A 21,654-nucleotide genomic window follows, 5' to 3' on the forward strand; every position below is an offset into this window, starting at 1 on the left:
CAGGCGGACTCTCAACCACTGCGCCATCAGGGAAGCCCTTGAGTTAATTTTTATATATGGATCAAAGTTTGATTTTTTCCATATGGATAATCAATTTTTCCAGTATCATTTGTTGAAAAGACTACTCTTTCTCCACTGAATTACCTTTTCAGCTTGGCCAAAAATTAATTGACCTTGCACTTGTGGGTCTGTATCTTGGACCCTCTATTCTCTTCCATTGATCTATTTGTCTATTATAATGCCACAGTGTCTTGAGTACTATTTTCCATGACAATTATGTCATAGACCACTTGCCAGCCTACGAATTGGTTTTCTTTGGATCAGGTTCCCATCCATGATCCAGTTAGCTGCAGCTGAGTGTTTGTGGGAGGAGGTTTGCAAAGTACAAAGCAGGGCTGCTAAGGACCACCTCTTCATGCGGGCTGAGAGCAGGGCAGTTTTCTTTAACATATGTCGTGCTTATGCAGGCATCACGGTCTATCCTCAAAACATTCCAGTCTCTCCCTGCATCCAGTTTTACTCCCTTCAGTAAATTTCTCACACTGTAGATCTTTCTAAAATGCAAATCTAATCATATAATTTCTTTTGAAAAAATCCATCAATGGCTTCCCATTGTCTTTAGGATAAAGTCCAAGTTCTTGTTCTTTGAGATCCAACTACTGCTTCCCCTTCCATTTTCAATACTTACTACTCCCCACTCTCCACTCGTGTGCTATATGATTTGCCATATGAATTACTTACAATTCTCCAAACATGCCACACACACTTGCTCTCCTTAGGCTTTTTTCATGTTGCTCCCTCTGCATAGGATACTTTCCCTCAATTCCTTCCCCCCAGCTAGCTTTTATAAGTTTTTAGATCCCAGTTTAGATGTAACATCAATTCAGTTCAATAAATATTTATTAAGCAACTAATATGACTTAAGAACTGTATTATGAGTAAGGAATATAATATGAACATCTAATACACCCTCATGTTCTATATAGTCTAGAGGAGGAGGTGGACATTAAGCAAGTAATTATAGTTAAATCCAAATCTACAATGATGTAGAAAATAACATATAGGAAAATCGTATTCCTGATAATGCAAAACCAACTATAATGATTCCAGCCATTAATCCTGTCCTCTGCCCAGTTCCCATTTTCCAATGCAGTGGGCTAAAGTTCTTGACTTGGGATGGAGAGAGCCAAGGTGAAATGGAAGAAGTGGGATTCTGCATTCCCAGAATAATTCTGCATTATTCTCGCAACCCAATCTTCTTGGATTAGGCAGATGAAATGGATACCAAGTAACTGGACTTTGTGGTATGATCCTGGAATTCCCAGCTAGTCATAGGACCTAGAATCATTCCCAGCACGTTTTAGCTGGAACAGTCAAGTACCAGCAGATTGCTTCAAACTCTAACCAGGAGACCAGGATAGATTCTGATTACGCAGCCAGACCCCTGGAACTCTAGCAAGCAAACTATGTAGGCTTACTCCAGTCATTTCGTAAACCTCCTAATATGACCTTGTAATTTATGAAACTGAATTTTTGGGCCAGATTTGTTCAGTTGTAGTGGGTTTTACTATACACATAAGACCAGTATAACAAAGGGAAAACATGTGTACTAGATGTGAGTGTGAGGTAAGGGGGCGGGGGAAAGCCTCTCTGAGGGATACTTAACTGAAACTTGAAGAATGTAGCCCAGATGGAGTAGGAAGATGGCCCTAGGCAGAGAAAGCCTTCTCCAGGAAGCCTTCCTTGGTCCCCCAGACTAACTTAGGTCCTCCTCCTCCGTGTTTCCAAGGCCCTCCTAATACTAACTCCTGTCTAGCGCTTATCACACACAGAACAATGGTCTTTTTCTTTCTTTATCTCCCTCCATTAGACTGTAAGCTCCTTGAGGGCAGGGACTTAATATTTAGGACCCAGTAGCCTATAAATGCCCTTTGTGTGAAGTAGGAAGGAGGAATTCCAGAAAGACCCTCTCTGGGCAGAGAGATTGAAAAAGGTGATACTCTGTGCAGAAGGATTAGACATAGGCTGATGCAGGCCCACAAATACAAGACTAGGGCCCTCAGTACTGCCTTAGTACCAACCAATGTGTATTCCAGATGCACATCATCAGCTATGACTATGGAGGTGCCTGGCCAAAAATGGTGGCGCCATGTGGAAGGCAGTCATTTCCAGCAGAAGGCTCACCAGTAGCTGCTGAAGATACTTCGTCATATCAGAGGAGTAATGAGGTAGCTGGTAGGACCTGTTTCTGAGTATACGTGAAACTCTTTCAAGGAACTTTGCAGGGGTTTTAAGGGTCCTGCAGTAAAAAGTGGTGACAGGCCCAGTGAAGGTTACTTCCGGGTTACTTTAGGAGGAAAGAATGCACTTGTGTATGAACTATACCCTCCCATGTTCTGTATCCCTTGGGAACTTCAGCCTGATCAGAGTATGAACTGAGGAGATTAAACTTTGACATAGTTTTTGAACTTAGACTGTGAGCTATGATATACTGGGGCAACAACTAAGTTTGTGAAAGTCGATTTACCAAAACAGAGTTAGGGGAATTTCTAAAAGTGTCAGGCAGTTATTCTAAGATATCACTCATTGAAAGGTGTGCCGTTGTTACATGTACCCCTCAGCAAGAAAAAAATGCCAGTTACAAACTCTAATTTTTAAAACACGCCTCGGTTTCAGAGATGTTACAATCATTTTTTAAAAAGTGTTACAGAGTTGATGAAATATAGATTATAAAATGTTTCATATTTTTGTGCTTCTAATATATTGCTATATATCTTTAAGGAAAATACCAGTTATTTCCCTGTGAGAGCAAACTAAGGGTTCAAGTTCCCTTGACAGGTACATCTTCATGGCAGAGTACAGTTTGCTATCAAAGTTTCATAACACCATCTGTTAAGATCATTTTCATATAATTCCATGCTCATTGAACAAGTAATTGGTGTTCCTGGAACCCTTCTCTACAGGGGAAAGAATATGTTGACCAATCTGCCTGAGTATTCCATTATGCTTGGCAGTCACAACTTTTACTGTAAATTAATATATCACCATGTGATTTATACATTAGTCTTTTATATGTTTCATGCATCCAAGCTTGATCAATTCTAGTCTGATTCTCAACCTGCAAAGCTAAGAGCTAAACTCTAGAGGAAATGACTCCACAGCATTATCACCTCGTGAAGCATTAGTTGAACAATAAACTGACCTCTTTCTTTGTCAACTTTAAAATACAAATAGCACTTTGAGCATGTGACTTTTGATCTATTTAACCATAAAGTATTTGAGAGCTGAGTGTGTTCTATTTATATTCACATCTTCCACAGGGCCCAGTATAATGCTTGGAATATTGTAGGTACCACATGAATATTAGAAGAGAGGATGGCTCTACATCTCAGGGCATCTTTCAGGTATGCCTGGAGACCACAGCCATTCTATGTTGAGGGTGGAGTATGGCACTCAGGAACGAATCTGAACGAGAATTTGTAAGAGAGATTTTAATGCCTTGCAATAAAAAGAGAAATGGATAAGAAAAATAAAGATACTATCATGTTATATTTTTAGATCTGTATTTCTACTTTGAACTAAATGTTTCCTAAATCTATTTTTTACAGGTTGCAACCACCATTCTTTCCCTTCTTACAACATATTTAGAAAATTTAAGTAAATGATACATGATAGAGATTTTAATGTTCATTTTGAAGACATTTAATTTCATTTACAATTAAACTAGAAATATCAAAGTTCAATTTCTAATTATTGCCATGTGGCTAAAGGAACACATTTGTACAATTACATCTCCCAGTTATTGATTACAAAGGAAATCAATACATATAATGCAATACTTTGGCTTACTATTTTATGTTCATTTTCTTTAGTAAAACACATGGGATGGCTGAAATTACAGATGCCTTTTTTCCTTGGATGGATCTCAAGCAAATATTCTGGAACATCTGGAATCTTTCACTCTAGAAAAAATAAACAATAAAGACATTTCTCAAGTTTAATGTGGGTGAAAGTTTGATGAAGGCCTAGAGAGGGCTTTCTTCTAAGCAGGAGAAGGCTGGCTAGTTAGTTGCCAAGAATCCTTAAGCAGTGGCATCTACCTATGGTATGAGATTAGTCTCTCAGCCTTGTAAGTCTAGTCAATTGATCTTGTCAGGTTTCCATGGCTGCTCAGACTGTTGCTATTTCCCCTTCTTTTCATTTTTTCCTGAACTCACTGCAGCAGGCTGAGCCACTCCTCTGACCTTGCTCTTACCAAGGTCACCAATGATCTTGCACACCCAGTGCACTCCGCTTACTTATATAACCTCTCTGCTGCATTTACTCAGGATGTGCAGAGACCCTGCTTTGTGCTCACCAGTCCCATTTCCTTTTCCTCCAGGGCCTACAGCCCAACTACATTTCCCAGCCTTTGCCTGCAGTTAAGTGGAGCCACGTGACTAGATGCTGACTAATAGAAAGTGAGAAGTGATGTGTGCCACTTCTGGGCTTGGCCACTTCCACTTACTGCACTCACGATTCTCCATGTGTGCTGTCTCTCTTTCCAGGGGATCCAATAGAAGACACTAAGACCTTAGGGGATGGCAAAGCCAGATGACAGAAGGACCCTAGGTACTTGAGTAACTGCTTTGAGGCTTCCCTTCCCCTTCCCACTAACTTCAGTGGAGTGTGATGTGAATAAGAAGTGAAATTTTACTGTGTTAATCCATTGATATTTGAAGTTATTTGTCATAGTAGTTAAGCTGTTACCAATACTTCCTTGGCTTCTGTGAGGCTGCACTCTTGCCTAAATCTCCTCATAACCCTTTGTCTCTCCATTTTTTAATTTTCTTGGCCTGCTCTACTCATTCCTTAAATATTTTTTTTTTTTATCTGTTTCCCTAGCCCACCGTTTCCTTTCTTTACATATGTTCTGTGAACAGTCCATACTCATGGTCTATTTCTGATATGCTGATGAGTTAGAGTAGTAAATGTGTTCCTAAATATTGGATATAATTTTTACTAAATATGTGTATATGAAACTTATTTTGTATCATGTTTTATGAAATTTTGTTTCAATGATTTTGAAATCATTATTATCTATTTCCTCATCTCCCCCATTCCCTGGTAAATTGAGAGTTGATTATATCCTTTTGTGTAGTTCTTTTATTGGACTATAAAAGCTCCTCATCTACTCAACTAATATTTATTGAATATGTGCAAGGAACTGTCTTATTCTTTTTTTTTTTTTTTTTGCTGACAGTGCCTAGTACAGTGCCTTGCATGGTATAGGCAATTGGTGAATGTTGGTTGAATTGAACAAAATTATTTACTGCATACTTTACATGTAAAAGTCCCTGTGCTGGGGTTACTGTGAGACAAAAATAAATATAAGGCTTGATCTCTGTTTACTCTCTTCACCTCTCTCTATGCCAAACATCCTCTGACCTCCACCCTAATTAACACACGTCATAATATTTGAAATTCCACAAATGAGACTGTCTTAACAATTTTGGTACTCAGAGGTGGGTCCTCTTCGGGTGAGGCCCTAAGATAAATCCAAACTTGGACTTGACTTTATTACTAGGATAGTAGGTTTTTATTTTAATTGAAGTATAGTTGATTTACAATGCTGTGTTAATTTCTGCTGTAACTAGGATAGTAGATTAATCAATGTTTCTTTTTCTTCTTTTTGCCTGCAATTCAGAAGTATTGGAATGTGGAGAGTTAACCATTTTTATCCAACATGAAATTGCACTTTCTTTTTGATTAGGTCATTTGAGACCACAGTTTACTTTGTATCTTTTATTGGGTAACCCCATTCACTGGAAAAACTAATAGATTCATATACTTTGCTAATAATGTCAAGTTTTAACACTTTAACAATAGCCAGTCTGGCTTTTCCTTTCTTTCCTTTTTGTTTTCAAAGATTCTTCCCCAGGTCAGAGCATTCTTTTATTACAGTGAGTAGATGTGCTTTGTGAATTTTCTCCAGGGGTCAAACTGTTTTCCACATCTTGATTTTCATTCTCAACTGCATTTTCCTTTTAATGTCTTTAAATATTTTGGCCTTGAGCCACATAATCTGTCTTTGGATTTTTCTAGTTGCCTGCATTTTTTTTTTTTTTGCATTACCTTATTCAAGATTTCTGCCCTTTTCAAGGTTTCTCCCTCATAGAAGGTTTTTTGACATCTATTTTGTTTATAAAGAATTTCATCAACCATTACTACTTTTACTATTACAATTATTACCATTATTTATACTACTATTTCTATAGTATTACAGTTTAGTTGCTTAATTCTTGTATAAACAAACAATTTCATTAGTGAGACAAGTTCCTGATCATGGTTGAGTTCTATTTGCTGGTGGTGTGATCTGATGCACATCAGTCAGTCAGTGGTGTACACTCACAACAGAGTTTTTGTTTTTGTTGGTAACTGCTTTTGTAGTGATATGTTATAAGAACATTATAATTTTATTTATTGTAAGTCCAATAGTAAACTGAGAATGTCCAATTTTAATGGATTCTACAGATGAAATAATCCAAAAGACACCCCCCCAAATTAGCTGAAAATTTATATACATTTGATTGTTTACCCATTTGTGTAAATAAAGAAGAAAATTTTGTATTTTGAAAGAGTCCAAAGAGCTGTGTGACGTTGAGAAGATTACCTAACCTCTCTTTGCCTCATTAGGTTTTAGGTTTTAATGAAATTGAATGAATTAGAACAATGCTTGGTAAATAGTAAGCACTCAAAAGTGTTAGCTATTATTATTAACTAATTCAGCAAGTATAAATACCTGTTGTTTGGAATCTATGTTTGCTGATAATGATGATGAAGTCACCATCCTATAGTAAAGGGAGTGTTTCTCATTCTTGTTAAATACGTGCAATTACAGTGTATTCCTCTGAATGCCAATGACATCTTGAGGGTTTGGAAAAGCAGAGTTTTACGATAGCTGCTAAACTAACTAATGAAAACTTTTTTTTTTTTTTTTGAGAACCCAGAGATTCAGAACAGCCAAAGAACTTATTAAGGCAGGACTAGTAGATTCCTCAGGAAATTTTGATTCATGTCAGACATGTTAGCAACTTTTATGTTTGCTCAGTTCAAAAGCAACGAGAATAGCTCCTAATCAATGTTTCTCAAAGTGTGGTCTGTGAAACTCTCTCCTCAGACTCTGAGGTGGATACTTGTTTAAAAAGTTTTCTAGAACTCTCTCGGGACCTACTAATTCTTTGAAGGGTAACCAGCATACCGGGTGCTTCTTACATAACTTTAATTCGGAGACCCACAACACATTCAGTAATGCAGGGAGAAAGTATGTTCACAGAATCAAATTGGACCAAACCCAGGGAACCTTTTAGGGTAGGCTTTTCCGTTAACTGAGATGCTACACTTGATGCTCTGCTTGTCCATCAAGCATCTCCCAACAATTGGTCCCCTTAAGATCCAGAAACCTTCTTCTGCCATTACTCTACAGTTGTGACCAGCAATGTCGAGTCCTTTAGCTGTTTTCCTCAACAGTAGAAAGAAAAGGAACTGTGGCCCTCTCGTGATTGTGGAAATCAAATATGGGTCTGTTCCACCTTAAAGGGCCTAGACTTGCCTAAGTGTTTGGGTCTTGCAGAGTTTGGGCACCACCATATTTGGAGCGTGCCTACTTTGGGGCGGGAACCTCCTTGAGAGTGATTAGGTCAGCGCTGGGGGAGGTGACCTTGTTGGGTTTCTGGCACCCGAGAACAGTGGTGCACTGTTTCTGCTGCACCCTTTGGTGTAATTGGCCCAGACGCTCCACCAGCGCGAAGCCGCCGGAGAGCTCCTCGCTGACCGCCCCCGCGGCCCGCAGCTCGGTAAGAGGCGGGAAAGCAGCGCGCCTGCGCCGTGGGAACCGGGGCCGAAGGCGAAAAGCGGGGAGCGGAGGGGGGCCGTTGGAGCCGAGTAGCGTACAGAGCGGCGTGTGACGCGGGGACGCCGCGCGCTCCCAACGTCGCCCCGGTTTGACGCACACGGCACCAAACTGTGAGTTTCAGGGGTTATTTGGTCGGATTCGCCGGGACCTGTGTGGGTTTCGGGCCTCTGGGTTGTGGCGGCGGCGGGACTGAGGGTGGCGGAGGAACTTGGGGGACCCGGCCTTCGGCGCTCGGGCCCGGGGAGCTACGCCCTAGGCTGGGTCCCAACCATCCAAAAGGACGCATTTTGCCGCACAGGCTAAGATGGCGGCGGCGGCCGAGGAGGCGGAGTTGGTGCTACACAAGGAGTCCGGGACCCGGGTTCGGGGAGGCGGCGGCCGCGGCGGCCGCGGGGGGCGGCGGTGCCTGAGGTGAGCGGCGGCCGCCGCCGCTGGGCGGGACTCGGCGGAGGTGGGGAGGGGGGGACTTTTCCACGGCGGCGTCGGAGGATCCGGTAGCGGACACAAAGGGGCTGAGCTGGGCACTAGACTTGGGGGTTTTGTTTAGTCACATGAAGCTGAGCAGCCAGTGAGCAGTAGGGGGAAGGGGCCGAGATCAGGCGGCCTGGGGAGCCTTGCGGTCGCCATTGCAATGCACTGAGTAACGGGGCGGTCCGTGAGCAGCCACCAACCCCTCTCTTTGGGGCTGCTCTGCCTCGGCCAGAAGCGTAGGCTCTGGCGTTAACTGTACACACCCCTCCCCTAACGTGGGACCAGGACCGCAGAGCCCTCCCCTCCCCCTGTTTTGCAAGATCTTATGCCGATAGGTGCCTGGGAAGTAACAGCAAGAGGTAAATCGCTCAAAGTGTTTGGGTTGCCAGGGGCTTGGTGGGTGTCCAGCTAAAGCTTTTTGCTTCTCCAGGTCTGATTCCCTGGCCTTTGTGTCCCTGGGAGCTTAATCTCTGCCAGAGGAAAGCAGGTGTGCTCCACTCCTCCCGTGAACCTGAAGATGAGTTGTCCCAGACCCTTCTCAGTGATTGGAAACTTAGGTGGTGGAACTAACGGTTTCTTGTTACGAGACTTCCACAGACGACTCTCGTGTTGGGATCCATCCATGGTTTAGCAACATTAGTGGAAAACTTTTCTTGAACTGTTTTAAGTAATATTGACATAAATTTAGTTGTTATAAAACTTTTATGTTTAGACTTCATATTTTGTGTGGTCATTAAGAAGTACTCAACGAGGAGAGAAACACAATTGAGAGCCTGAATGATGGTCCTGTTTTGTATACAAGTTAATAAATTCAACAGAAATAACCAAAACACCATCATCTATTCTGGCCAGTCCTAACTAATGCCAGGCTTGTTGCATCTGGATGATAGATTAGATTTGCCTTAATAATATATTGCCTCTCTGCAGTAGTTTAGTTACATAGTTTTGGTCCCACAAGAAAAAGAGCATTTCAAAAAATAGACAACTCAAATTGCTCAAAGAAAGGAAACCTGCTGTTTGCCTTCAGTCATATGTGTAAGTATCCAGGGAACTAGATGGCAGCAATATTACATCGATAGGTTTTTGTAAGAAAAAATTATAAAGAAGTTACAGTTTAGTTTAGACATTTTAATAGGTGAAACACGAAGGCTTGACTAGTATTAATGCAGTGATATGTATATTGCTGTTAAAATCATGGTGGTGTAAGTTTTAGAATTTCTAACAGTTTAAACTTATACTGCACTTACATCTACATCGTACTTGGTATATTTGTAATATTTGAAGTACAAAATTTGGAAACAACTAATGTTTTGGCTAGGTCACATTAACAAATTAAATTACTTGAAGGGATATTTAAGCACATTTATATAAGTAGCTTTAGATCCCTGTTCAAATCGAATTTGAACTTTTCAACATTACTTAAAACTTTCATTTCCCTTGTTTTTTCCCAGATTTATGTTTCTCCCCTTTTAGGTTTTCTCCTTCTAATAGAGAACACTCTTGTATTAATGAATAGGAGATATATTAATATCAGCAAAATTATTATTGAATCATATAGTTTTAGTGTAGAAGGAATCTTAGAGAACAACTAGTATTACTCTCTCTTTTTCAATATATTAAGGGCCAGAGATGATTAAGTTAATGGCATGATGGAAAATTGTCTCTCAACTTATACCCCATTGGTCTTTTCATTGGTCACATTGCTGGGATAAGGAGGTGACTGTCTGCAACTAATAATGTTTATAAAACAAAACAAGGGAGTATGCTTGAGAGTACTTGTTATTCAGATACTATTATATTAATGAGAAATTCTGTGACAATAAAACTTTTATTTAACTTGATATGGTAACTTAGTTTTTAAAGTGACTTCCAAAGTGAAACAAAATCAGTTGCAAAATCCAGACATTTCAGATAATTTCAAAGCAATGTTGCTTTTGAATTCTGAGGTTTCCAAAACAATCGACTCAGAGATTTGAAAAAACAGAACAGGTAGCTGGATAAACTTCTCGGAAAGTTTGAAGTAATTGCCATTTCTACTAGTTATTAGGTAAGAAATGAGATAGAGGCTTGAAACAGTGATGCTAGTGCATTTCATTTTGTAATAGTGTTTCAGTTGGAAAAATGGACATACTACTTTGCCTCCTGTTAAAAACAACTTGTTAAGACTAACTAGTACTACTGCTGAGTAGTAAATCTGTAAAATCTGTTAGGAAATTCAACGAGTAGTAAAATCATTTATGATGGGATCCCACAGTTATCTTTAACTTCTTTAGATATCACGTTTAAAAAAAACAGGTAATTTGTCTTTAGGTTTTAAAGTTTTTATGGGTCTTTTAAGGTGCACTTAAATTATTGATTTTTCTAGGAAAGTTGATATATTTCTTAATTTTCAACACTATGTGAGTGGATTTAATTATACTTTGGTTTTGTGATAATTGAGATTACTCCTGGATTCTCTGTATCAATAATTATGAAGTGAGTCTGTCACCTGCAGACCTTAAACTTTTTGCAGGTTTAATTTGTCATTCAAGTTATAAAAGAGGGGGAAGTTTGTTGTGGTTGAATTGAGACTGTATTGGGTAACAGGAGGAGAAAAGAAAGACTCAAGGACAGTTACTTGAAGTGGTGGGGTTACCTGCAATTTAAAAAATTTAAAGAAATTGGTTGTTAGAAAAGATCAGGTTCATCTTTCTCTCACCCCAAATATATTACTAGTGTTTAGGGTTACTTATTTAGACTCTTCTCAGAATGTGATTCTAAAGGAAAGCAGGGGATCTTACTCTTGTGGGAATGCTTTTCTCATGACTGCTTTTTCAGACATATATTAAGGCAACTATAGCTTGCACCGAATGCAGAAATTGGAATGTTGAATTATCCAGCCCTAATTTTTAAAGAACACTAGTTTTAGCAGTTCTTTTTTAATGTTTAAAAAAATTTTTAATTGATAGTCTGTAAAATAAAACATGAGAATAAAGGATGGATACTATAATGTTTTGGATAGATATTCAAATAAGCTCTAATTTTTTTACATTTATTTGTTATTAATCCATCTGGTATAGAGAATGTCTGCTTTGTAGATAGAGAATCTGTAAATATTGAACAGAATTGTGTAGCACTGACTGAAGCAGTTTTAGAAGTGTTGTCTTTTAATTCAGGTTTATTAGGAGGGAATAGCTGCTTTTAATAGTGCAACCCATTTATATCATTGAATTTTGAGAAAACTGAGAATAATCAAACTGATTCTAGCACTAGCTCACCCTGCTGGTTGGCTAAAGTATTTCTCTTCTTTCCCCTCTTAAAACAAAACTAAACTAAACTAAACTAAACTAAACTTAAACACCAAACATAAAGATCACTTGAGACCTAGAAGGTAGAACACCAAGTTCAATTCGTGGTCTTTCTTCAGATAGCTGGAGTCTCCATGAAAAAGGTGTATTATTATTCTCTCTAGGGCCTCAGTTGCTGTACTGTTTAATTTTTTCTTAGATCTGCTGAAGCTGAACTGTGAAGTTACTATCCTCTCTGAATTTACTGGGAACTCTTATGTGATTAGGAGGAGTTAGTATGTTTTTGTTCCTTTAAATTCAAGATAAAAGATCCTTTGACTACTGAGAGATGTTAGCAGTCCTGTGAGATAAACTTTCCAGGAGGAGAAAAGTCGAGGATTTCAAGAGGAGGAAGAGGAGAAAAATGATAGGGTAGCAGCAACAGCAGTGCATACTTCTCTTGGATGAGGGAAAGCGAGACTGTATTAAGATTAGCGTTTCTAAGAGATTTCCCTTGTACCTCTACTAACGGTTGCCCTAACTCCTCTTCTGTCTGTAAGCTGTAGCCTTCCCATTTCATTTGGGATTCTTGGAACTGTGATTTTGTAGGTAGCTTTGTTTAAAGTATGGATTGAGTGGTTTGTTTCTTGAAATATGATTCTGTTAGTCTAAACTGTGATAGAAGTGAAGTTGGTTAGAGTGATAAACAATGTTTTAGGTATTAAGCTTTTTAGAATGTATATCATTCATTGAAATTGAAAATACAGTTTTATTTTGTTTAATTGAAATATAGTTGATATACAATATTATTTTAGTTTCAGGTGTACAACTTAGTGATCAACATTTAAATACATATGGAATGATCACCAGGATAAGTCTAGTAACCATCAGACCCCATACAGAGTTATTATAATATTATTGACCATATTTCTTATGCTGTATATTATATTACCTCCCCATGACTTACTTATTTTAAAATTGGAAGTCTGTACCTCTTAATTCCTTTCACCTATTTTGCCCATGCCCCTCCCCATTCTGGCAACCACCCCGTTTGTTCTCTGTATCTATGGGAAAATACAGCTTTTAAAAGACTTTGTACAAAGTCAGGAAACTAAATATGTTGTGAGTCAAAAGGACAATTTCAAATTAAAAAGCACCTAATAAAGTGTTGGGATTAAAGTGCAGTTTACAAACCATATTTACCTGTATTATATCAGTTATTTATCTAATATTTATGAAGGTTGAACATTTTTATCCTTTCTTCCAGAGTATTTATCCTTTTACTTGAAAGCATAATATCTTTTCATCAGTTTCTTGAGGAAGATGTCAAACATAACTAGTATTTTCAAAACACCAATTACTGGGGAGGGGGATGGTTCCTAATTATTGTTGAATAGTTTGTGCAGGATGGGAGGATAAGGTTTAAAAAGTGTAAGCCTTGAAGTAAAACTGGTGGGGTTAAGATCTAGCTGTGTGAGCACTAGGCAAGTAGATTTAACAGTAAGAAATCTTCATAGAGATTTAGGTTTATATTACATAATTCATGTAGTAAAGTCCTTAGCTTTCTGATATGTAATGAATGCTGAGTAAATGTTAGCTGTTAGAATAATAGTTATTATTATTATCATCATTGTTTAATTGTGTTTCCTACAGTAACGTGAAATTTTCACCTGTGAGTGATCTGAAGTTGTATACTTTTTCTAATGTTCCATTTTGAGGCCCATATCTACAAAGGAAGTAAGAGACAGTCATCAAAGTGTGGCATCTCCAGTTCTAGCAGCTAAAGCTATAACCGGGGTCAATATTTCGGGAACACATTCTCTTTTATGGCTGTCAGCTAATGATGATGATGATAATAATACATTTGGGAGTGAGTGCATTTGAGTGAAGGGCTTTCCCAACCCGTGGGTTGGTTTGCTTCGTTACAACATCCTCAGTTTCTTCAGTCCCCTTTAAATTCTTGACCATGAGGATGGTGGTGACCATTAGTAGAGAGAAGCGGGTGAGTGGCTATGTGTATTTGTATATAAAGTACACAGAAACCCCAGATGAGAGTGAGGAGTGGCTTCAGCAGAAGCTAGATTGAGGAGAAGAATGTTATCGTTTCATTACTTAGTCTGAGTCAGGGGAATTTCCTCAAACAGCATTTCCTTTTGCTGTTTTCCTCTCTACACTTCTCTTTGTTTTGTATATATCTGTGCTGGTATAGTCTTAAACTTATTTCCCACTTTAAGTTTTTCTTGTACCACCTACCTTCCCCACCACAAACACAAATTTTAAACTTTAAAAGAAACTTTAAAAGGCAGTTAGTACTTTTAAGTTCACATGAGGAGGGGGTGTGAGTATGAAATATTAGAAGTTTAATATTTGTTGAAAAAATATTTTCAATGGTTTGGAAAAGGAAGTGGGGGGAAGTCACCGATAATCTTTTCACCATTATATAATCATTAGTATTAAAGGAAAGAGAGGTGAGACTGACATTAATTAAGCATCTAGTATGTGTTCCTTATAATTATGCTGTGATATATATATATTCCCATTTCATATGCAGGAAAACAAACTCAGACTTGGGTCACGTAGATAGTAAATAGTAGAGCAGCCAAGTTTCAACCTAGGCATATCTTGATTCTACAGATGAGACCTTTCTATTCTGCCTTCCTAGCCTTTCTTTCTGTATATCTACGTTTTTACCTTATACAGTTGTAAGTTTTGTCTCCTCCTTATGAAACGTAACATTATAGAAGCGTTTTTCTGCATACCCTTATTTCAAGTGGTGTCTTATTGCCTGCATTGTTTATTCATACCACCATATAAAGGTTCTTTGTCTTGGCTGCTGGACATTGATACAGTGATATTGGTCAAAATAGAAGCTGCTTATTTCTTTACTCAGTGACTAAGATGAAAAATAATTAATTAGAAAAAATACTCTAATATTTTAGAGTATTAAAATACTCATATTTTAATAATAAAAGTATTAATAAGAGCTAATACTCTCTGGGATTAGAAATTCTACGAGTTTAATACTACTATCTATCCTTTCTGGTGAGACATTTAACTCAAAATGGATATATGTAAAATGTAGGTGACATTTTCAGTTTATAGCCATATGAAAACAGAAGTTTTAAAATATTTTTACGCTTTGAAATGTCTTAAGCTTCCTTGTTAAAAACCTTTAAAGTTGATATTAAAATTAAATAGGTACTTAAATCAACTGTTCAGTTATTCTTAATAATTCTTAATGTAATAATCTTTAATATATAAAAAGAGAAAAGCTTAATATTGAATTTCTTACACTCGTATTGGGTGGAGGCCATATATTAAAAGATAATTTGTGGGACATTTATAAATCGCTTGTATAGGTCAGCACTGCCGAGTAGAAATATGTTGAGCCACAATGTGATTTAAATATTTTCATAGCCACATTAAAAAATAAAAAGAAATAAGTAAAATTAATATTAACTTCATTTTATTTAACCTGGTATATCCAAAATATTATCATTTCAACATGTACACATTGAGATACTTGCCATTCTTTTTTGTCACACCAAGTCTTCAAAATCCAGTGTGTATTACATACTTAAAGCATATCTCAGTTCAGACTAGCCAGACTTCAAGTGCTCATTAATCACAGATTGGACAGTGCAGATATAGACAGTAAGTTCTATACAAGTATGGAGAAAGGGTAAAGTAGAAATTGAACTGAGTCTTAAAGGATAGTTGAGAAAAGAGTATGCTGGGGAAGAACATTCCCAGAAAGAAGTGATGGGAATTAAAGTAGGAGACATTATTAGAAACCAGATAATAGAGTGGCTTGAATCCAGCTTAGGAATTTGGTTTCTACGTGTGTGTGTGTGTGTGTGTGTGTGTGTGTGTGTGTGTTGGATAAATGCTGGAGGGTGCCTAATCCATGTCTTGCACATGAGCACTTGATGAATATTGAATTAACATTTAAGTGAATTAATATGAGGCAGAATAAGAAAAATGCTGGCAGAATACTAACAAAGCCTTGTGGGTCTTACAAGGGGAAAGAGTTGCGTTTAGGGAATATTGGTGTTCTGTGATTAGAAATATGATAGAGAATGATGAAAAAGGATGAGAATTGAGAAAAGCTTTTTAGATTTTACCATTATTGGTGACTTGTTGTTAAATGTTTTATTTATATATAATTTACATATATTGAAGTGCACAACGTTTATATGAGTACAACTCAGTGAAATGCCACAAATAAATATACCCAGGTAACTTCAACCCAGATCAAGATACATAACATTTTCTTCACTGAAAAAGGTGCCTTGTGCCCCTTCTTATTAATTCTTTCTCAAATAAGTAAGCATATTCTGATCTCCATCATCTTAAATAGTTTTGGCTTATTCTTGAACTTGCTTATGGCATATTTGCCCTTTCCAAGGGTAGTGAGAGTTGATGCCTGAATCTGTCTCTTTCTTTTCTATCATTGGCATTGTTGGATGAATTTGGAGGTAAATCAGATGATAAGTAGTTGGTACTGTGGCCCTGCTTTTTTTTTCCAGTGTGATATATACCAACATCAGAGAGATATTTCTTAGTTTTCATTAATAGTAGCTTTTTAGAGGTTAGTTTTAATGACCAGAAAATTTGTTTAGAATGCAGGGGTTTGAATTGCTTCCATAGATACCATAGTTGTCTGGCTTGCTTTCATTACAGTATTCTCTAGGCATATAGCCAAGAAGTAGGTAGAAGAGATCTTGGATTGCCTCCTTATATAGCTGCTTTTTGGAACGTCTTTATTAAGTAGCTTCTAGGCATTATGTAAGTTAGCTTTCAGGCATTTCAGATTACTTAATAAGGTATTTGAGTATTTCTGATTGTGATTGTAGGGGGAGGAATAAATTGGTGCACTTTTGTTTACAGGTAAGTATCCACTCTCAACCAGAAAGATTTTGCCATTTATGTGTAAAGAATGAGAATGCTCCCTTAAGGACAGTTGCACAAAAGTTTGAATGGTTAAAATCCATGAAGGACACTTTGTAAATGGATCTGCAATGGAATTATTGATCATGATTTTTTTCTTGTAGTGCTTGAGTCATTTTTTTCCAAATGGGATTAATGGTTACAGCATTGTTTTTCATAACTATTGAGCACTGGAAGCCTTATTGTAGTGTAACAATTGGTGCTTTTGGGAGAAAGATTTTTTTCTGAAATATGTATCACTTACAATAAAGTTGTTAAAAGTACATAACAATGAAAATATGTATCATCACATTCCAGTATGCCAAGTTTTGAGGAATATGTTTTGTAAATTGTGCAGAAGTGGACATGAAAATACTTTCTAATTAATGTTTGAATTGTGAATGTTTTTGAGCTTATGAATGAAAGTATTTATATGAAGTTTTGTTTTTTGGAATTTGTACCAAGTTTGCTTAATATACTCTTGCTCCAAGAATTTTAATTGTTGTCTTGAAGAAATAAAACCTCATCTGTGAACTTTTATTATGTAGGTTTTGTATTTGTGAAGTATAGAAGGCCAAAGTAAAATTGATTAGATTAGACGTTGAAAAAGTTTATTATCTATAAAATATTAAGACTTTATATAATAGCTTTTTTGGGCTAGAGTTAGAATATTACAAACAAAACAATTAGCATGTTATTATAGCTTTAAGACCTGACTTCTGTGTGTAGAAAAAAAAATATTTAAGGGTATGTTCTATGTTTTTGTGTTGTTTTGAAAAAATGAATGTTATATTTGAATTTTGTTTTGGGAGATTTAATTTTTTTGTATTCAGAAAAACCTTGTTTCCGTGGTTGTATTTCTCCCAACCTTCACTTGTTTTAACTGGGTTAATTATTATACACAATTCATTTAGTACCACACTAGGGTAAGACTGCAGATACATAGAGCAAATGATGTGGTTCCTGCTCCAAAGAGGTCATTATCTAAGATACAACTTAACTTAAAGAGTGCTTAATAATGAAATATTTGAATTACTGGACTGACACAAAATCATATGAACAGTATACAGTAAGACTGGAAAAGATTCTTGGGAAAAATACTTTTTAATCTAGATTTTGAAGAAGTGTTATGTAAAGATTGGTGGAAAGGGTAGGGAGTATCAGCTAGGGGCAGGGTATGTTAAAAAGTACAGAGATGGATCTTGTGGAATACAAGCATTTTCCTTGTTTGAAGTAGCATCTATTTTAAATGAATGTAATGAAAAATAAAGCTTATAAAGTTGTGGCCTGAGCTGGAGGAATCTAAAAAAGTTTGGATTGGAAATAAGGAATTCTACTAAAGGCCATTGAACAGAAATACATGAAGGAAAATGAGAAAGATCAGCAGCCAGATATAACATGATTAGAGAAGCGATTGAAGTGAGTAAGGTCAGTTAGAGGTTATCAGCTTGGTGAATGGCGGGGAGGGTATATTAGGAATAAGAACGGGTAGTTATAAAATAAAACGGGCGAAAAATGTGGCTCCTAAGTTTGTAGTGCAAAGTTAAAATAAGAATGGAACCATTTTATTATCTTCTGGTATTGAAAATAAACTTACTTGGAGACACAGTTTGCAAGTAAGTTATTAATACCGATGGAGGTATTATTGTACATTTGCCTTATCCTATAAAAAAAAACTTACAAGCTTTTTAAAAAACCTTTGATTTGAAAACTAAGTAAAACCTAAGAAAGTTTTGCTATAGTGGTATTTTCTGAATTGCTAGTACTTTCAACTAAAAAACTATTTGAGATGAATAGTAAGAAGAGCTTGTAATTGTATTGCTGTGTTTGGACTTATAATAGTACATTTAAGCCACGGTTTAAGAGACATTGTAATTGGTATGGGAGTTGGTATGAAAACAAAAGATAACAAAAATTAATACCTGGCCTACCAGTGTTTAAATTTAAAAAAAATAGATATTGTTTTAAAAATTGGGGACAGTTGAGAACACACTGCTTTTATGAGGGGGATCCCTAAAATGTAGTTCCCTCTGGGATATTTAAGATGTAATATGTTTGTCTTTACTGGAGTTTTTAAGAGTTCTTAAATTGAATGTATATATACTGTTATCTTACAATGAATATCATTATTCTTAAAATGGAATTAGAAAATATGAAAAAATTATAAAAGTAATATAATTTTAAAAGTATTTTTCTGCCTTTTTTAGAGTTAGTAAGTAGAACAGAGTTTAGGAGTTAATAGAGTCTTGGAGTTTTAAGACAGTATGTTAGTCTTATAACAAGCTTATATTTTAACCACTCTCACAGTTAGTATAGACTTAACTTTGGTTAGTAAAGAAGTTAGTGCGGTTTCTGGCACCATGGTAAAATAGGGAGGTACATTTGACTCCATCCAAGTTACCTGTGGAGGCAAATCAGCTAAAGCAAAAGAGAATAGGTTGTCCCCTACCATGGGTGGGAAAAAGATTTCATCCACCTCTCTGAAATTTGGGGTTTCTATGTAGATAGACTGGGTGAGAATAGATGACAGCAGAACAATCTACTGTTCCTTGATTATTGGATGAACTGGTGGTTTGGGAATAGGAAGCTTGCTTGAAAGCCCTGCCCTAACCTCTTTCTTAAATAGTTCCCTATTTATACTTTTTTGTGGCTGCAAACTTACTGGAAATAGACCTATCCTCACCTGTGTTCGCTGCCATGGGTCTCTGCACGCTGAAAAGCCATGAAAAATCACTGCATAAATAAGGAGAGGCAACAGTTTAAATGGGTTGGAAACTAGGAAACCAAATTGACTATTCCATATATATTGATCCAACTGAAACAGCTCATACAGTAAAGGAGGAGATAGAGGTAACCGTCAGCGGCTGTGGTGGAAACAAAAGTCTTATGCAATGAAACAATGTCTTAATGGTGGCATTGCCATTAACAGTGATACGAATGGCTTCCTAAGTAGGTGTCCTTTGGTGTGACGTTGCTCGCCTAATCATCTCCTGGTTTATCTCATTTTCCAAGCCTTATTCACCAACTTTCCTGTCAAATTTGATTACCCAGTACCCTTCTAACAGCTTTTTCTTAAATTAATTGGAATTGATTTCTTTCCCACTCTCCTCCCCTTTTACAAATTGAATTAAAAATTCTTGATATGTGGTTTTATAAAAGTTTTATCTAAGTAAAAATAACAAATGTTTGAAATAAAGAAATGGCAAAAATGATACTAAAACTTGCAAGTTTCATTCATATCAAGCAAAGGCTAAAACTTTTCTAGGCCAAAACCTTTGAATGAGAAAAAGGAATTTTTTAATTAATAAAAAATTAGGACCACTAAGCAATATTAGGCTTGAGCTTTTGTGTCATGAACTCAGAGCACTGAAACATATGAAGTAGAGTTTCTTTAGAGAAATTGGTAACATCAGTCTTTTCAGGAGACTAACTCTCAGATTTTAATAGATCAAGTAAACAAAAAGGCTATAAAGATTTGAATAACAATATGCTTTATTTAATAGGTATATGTCAAACTTTGTTCCCAATAAAGAAATACACATTTTTTTCCCAATTTATGTGAATTAAAAAAATTTTTTTAAATGTCTTGGGCTTGAGAATTTGAAATTTTAATAAGAGAAATTATATAGGTCAATATTTTTTGACTACAGTATAGAAAAGCTAGATGTTAAAGCCAAAATGATTGTAACTACTTGGACGATTAAAATTCTGTATCCTACTGGAACTTGAGCCTAAATTTCATACTATTTAAAAAGGAACAACAGTGAAGACATGACACATCAAAACTGATGAGATGAATATCTTTTTAAACATGGTGGATTAAATAACCATTTACTTTGATATCAAACCCCTACTAGAATTATAGTAATTTTTTTTTTAATCATAGGCTGTCAAGGACAAAGAAAACTGGAAATTTGATCACAGAAGTAAAACTTTGGAAGCTGGAAAGCAACAACTTCGTAGCTCTACTTTCTACTCAACTTTCTACTTTCAGTGGGGAAGGCCTAGAATGGTCTACAATTATGCTGTTGAACCCTGGGGTACTTCAGGAATTTAGTGGCTACAGGTTCCTTTAAAGAATTGTCTAAGAGTTAATAACAAGTTAACAACACTCATGGTGCCAAGAAACTTTATCGAAGTTTCTTTTCTGATATTCAAAGGGAAAATCTCTGTTCTTGAACAGTAGGCAAGCTCAGGTTAAGGGTGTCTGTCATACTCAAAAACAGAGAATTGAGTAGAATTTACATGTTGAACTGGGAATCATCCACAGTCTCTTTTCTCCTCCTAGTTCTGAGAATACTAGGTATCAGACTTCTTCCCCCAGATGTGAGATTGGAAGGTTCATCCTGCTGTAGCAAACTGATTGTCAGGAAAAAAGACCAACAGATAATAATAGATAAGAATCCACTAGGGAAATCATCAGGCTGATCATCTCACACTGACACCTACCCATTAACACAGAACTTCAAGGCAACTTTTTAAAAAAAAGATTCTTTACCATTATAGTTTATCACAAGATACTGGATATAGTTCCCCATGCTACACAGTAAGACCCTGTTGTTTATCCATTCCATACACAGCAGCCTGCCTCTGCCAATCCCAAACTCCCAGTCTATCCCTCCCCTGACCCCAGCCGCAACCCATAAGTTTGTTTTCTGTGTTTATGGGACTGTTTGTATTTTGTAAATAAGTTCATTTGTATCATATTTTAGATTCCCCATATAAGTGGTGTCATATGGTATTTGTCCTTCTCTGATTTACTTCACTTAGTATGATAATCTCTAGGTTCATCAACTAGACAACTTTTAGGTGTTTCATTTTAAAATATGAGATTAAGGATCATTAAACATTTTAGGATAACCACAATAAGAAAGAGAAGAAGGAAACAGAAACTTTCTATTAAGTTTTAAAACTTTCTATTTAAGGTTTAAAAGAAAACTTTAAAAAATTACTGATATCTTTGCAAGTAAGGGGATAATTGTATCTTTGAAATAAGAAAGGATGCTATAAAAAAGCAGTCCTCAGAAAAAAAAGACAATCTCTTTCTTAGACATTTAGAATATGGAATACTTAATAGAAGAGTTAGAAATTTAG

At 36.6% G+C, this 21,654-nt stretch overlaps 1 protein-coding gene across 11 annotated transcripts in view; it reads left to right on the plus strand.

Moving 5' to 3' along the window:
• The first annotated feature begins 7,681 nt into the window (after positions 1–7,681).
• ZNF644 (zinc finger protein 644) overlaps positions 7,682–21,654 on the plus strand; it is a 114,477-nt gene continuing 100,504 nt past the window's right edge. The window contains exons 1-2 of one of the 11 annotated variants that reach the window (XM_033432436.2): positions 7,896–8,004; positions 8,796–9,400. The gene's annotated coding sequence lies outside the window, so the exon portion shown is untranslated. Of the gene's footprint in view, positions 8,005–8,026; positions 8,306–8,795; positions 9,401–21,654 lie in introns of those variants that run through there. The other 10 variants (XM_033432441.2, XM_049714131.1, XM_033432426.2 and 7 more) reach the window with 10 other exon arrangements.

Source organism: Orcinus orca, chromosome 1 (assembly GCF_937001465.1).
Source record: "Orcinus orca chromosome 1, mOrcOrc1.1, whole genome shotgun sequence".
Lineage (NCBI taxonomy): Eukaryota > Metazoa > Chordata > Mammalia > Artiodactyla > Delphinidae > Orcinus > Orcinus orca.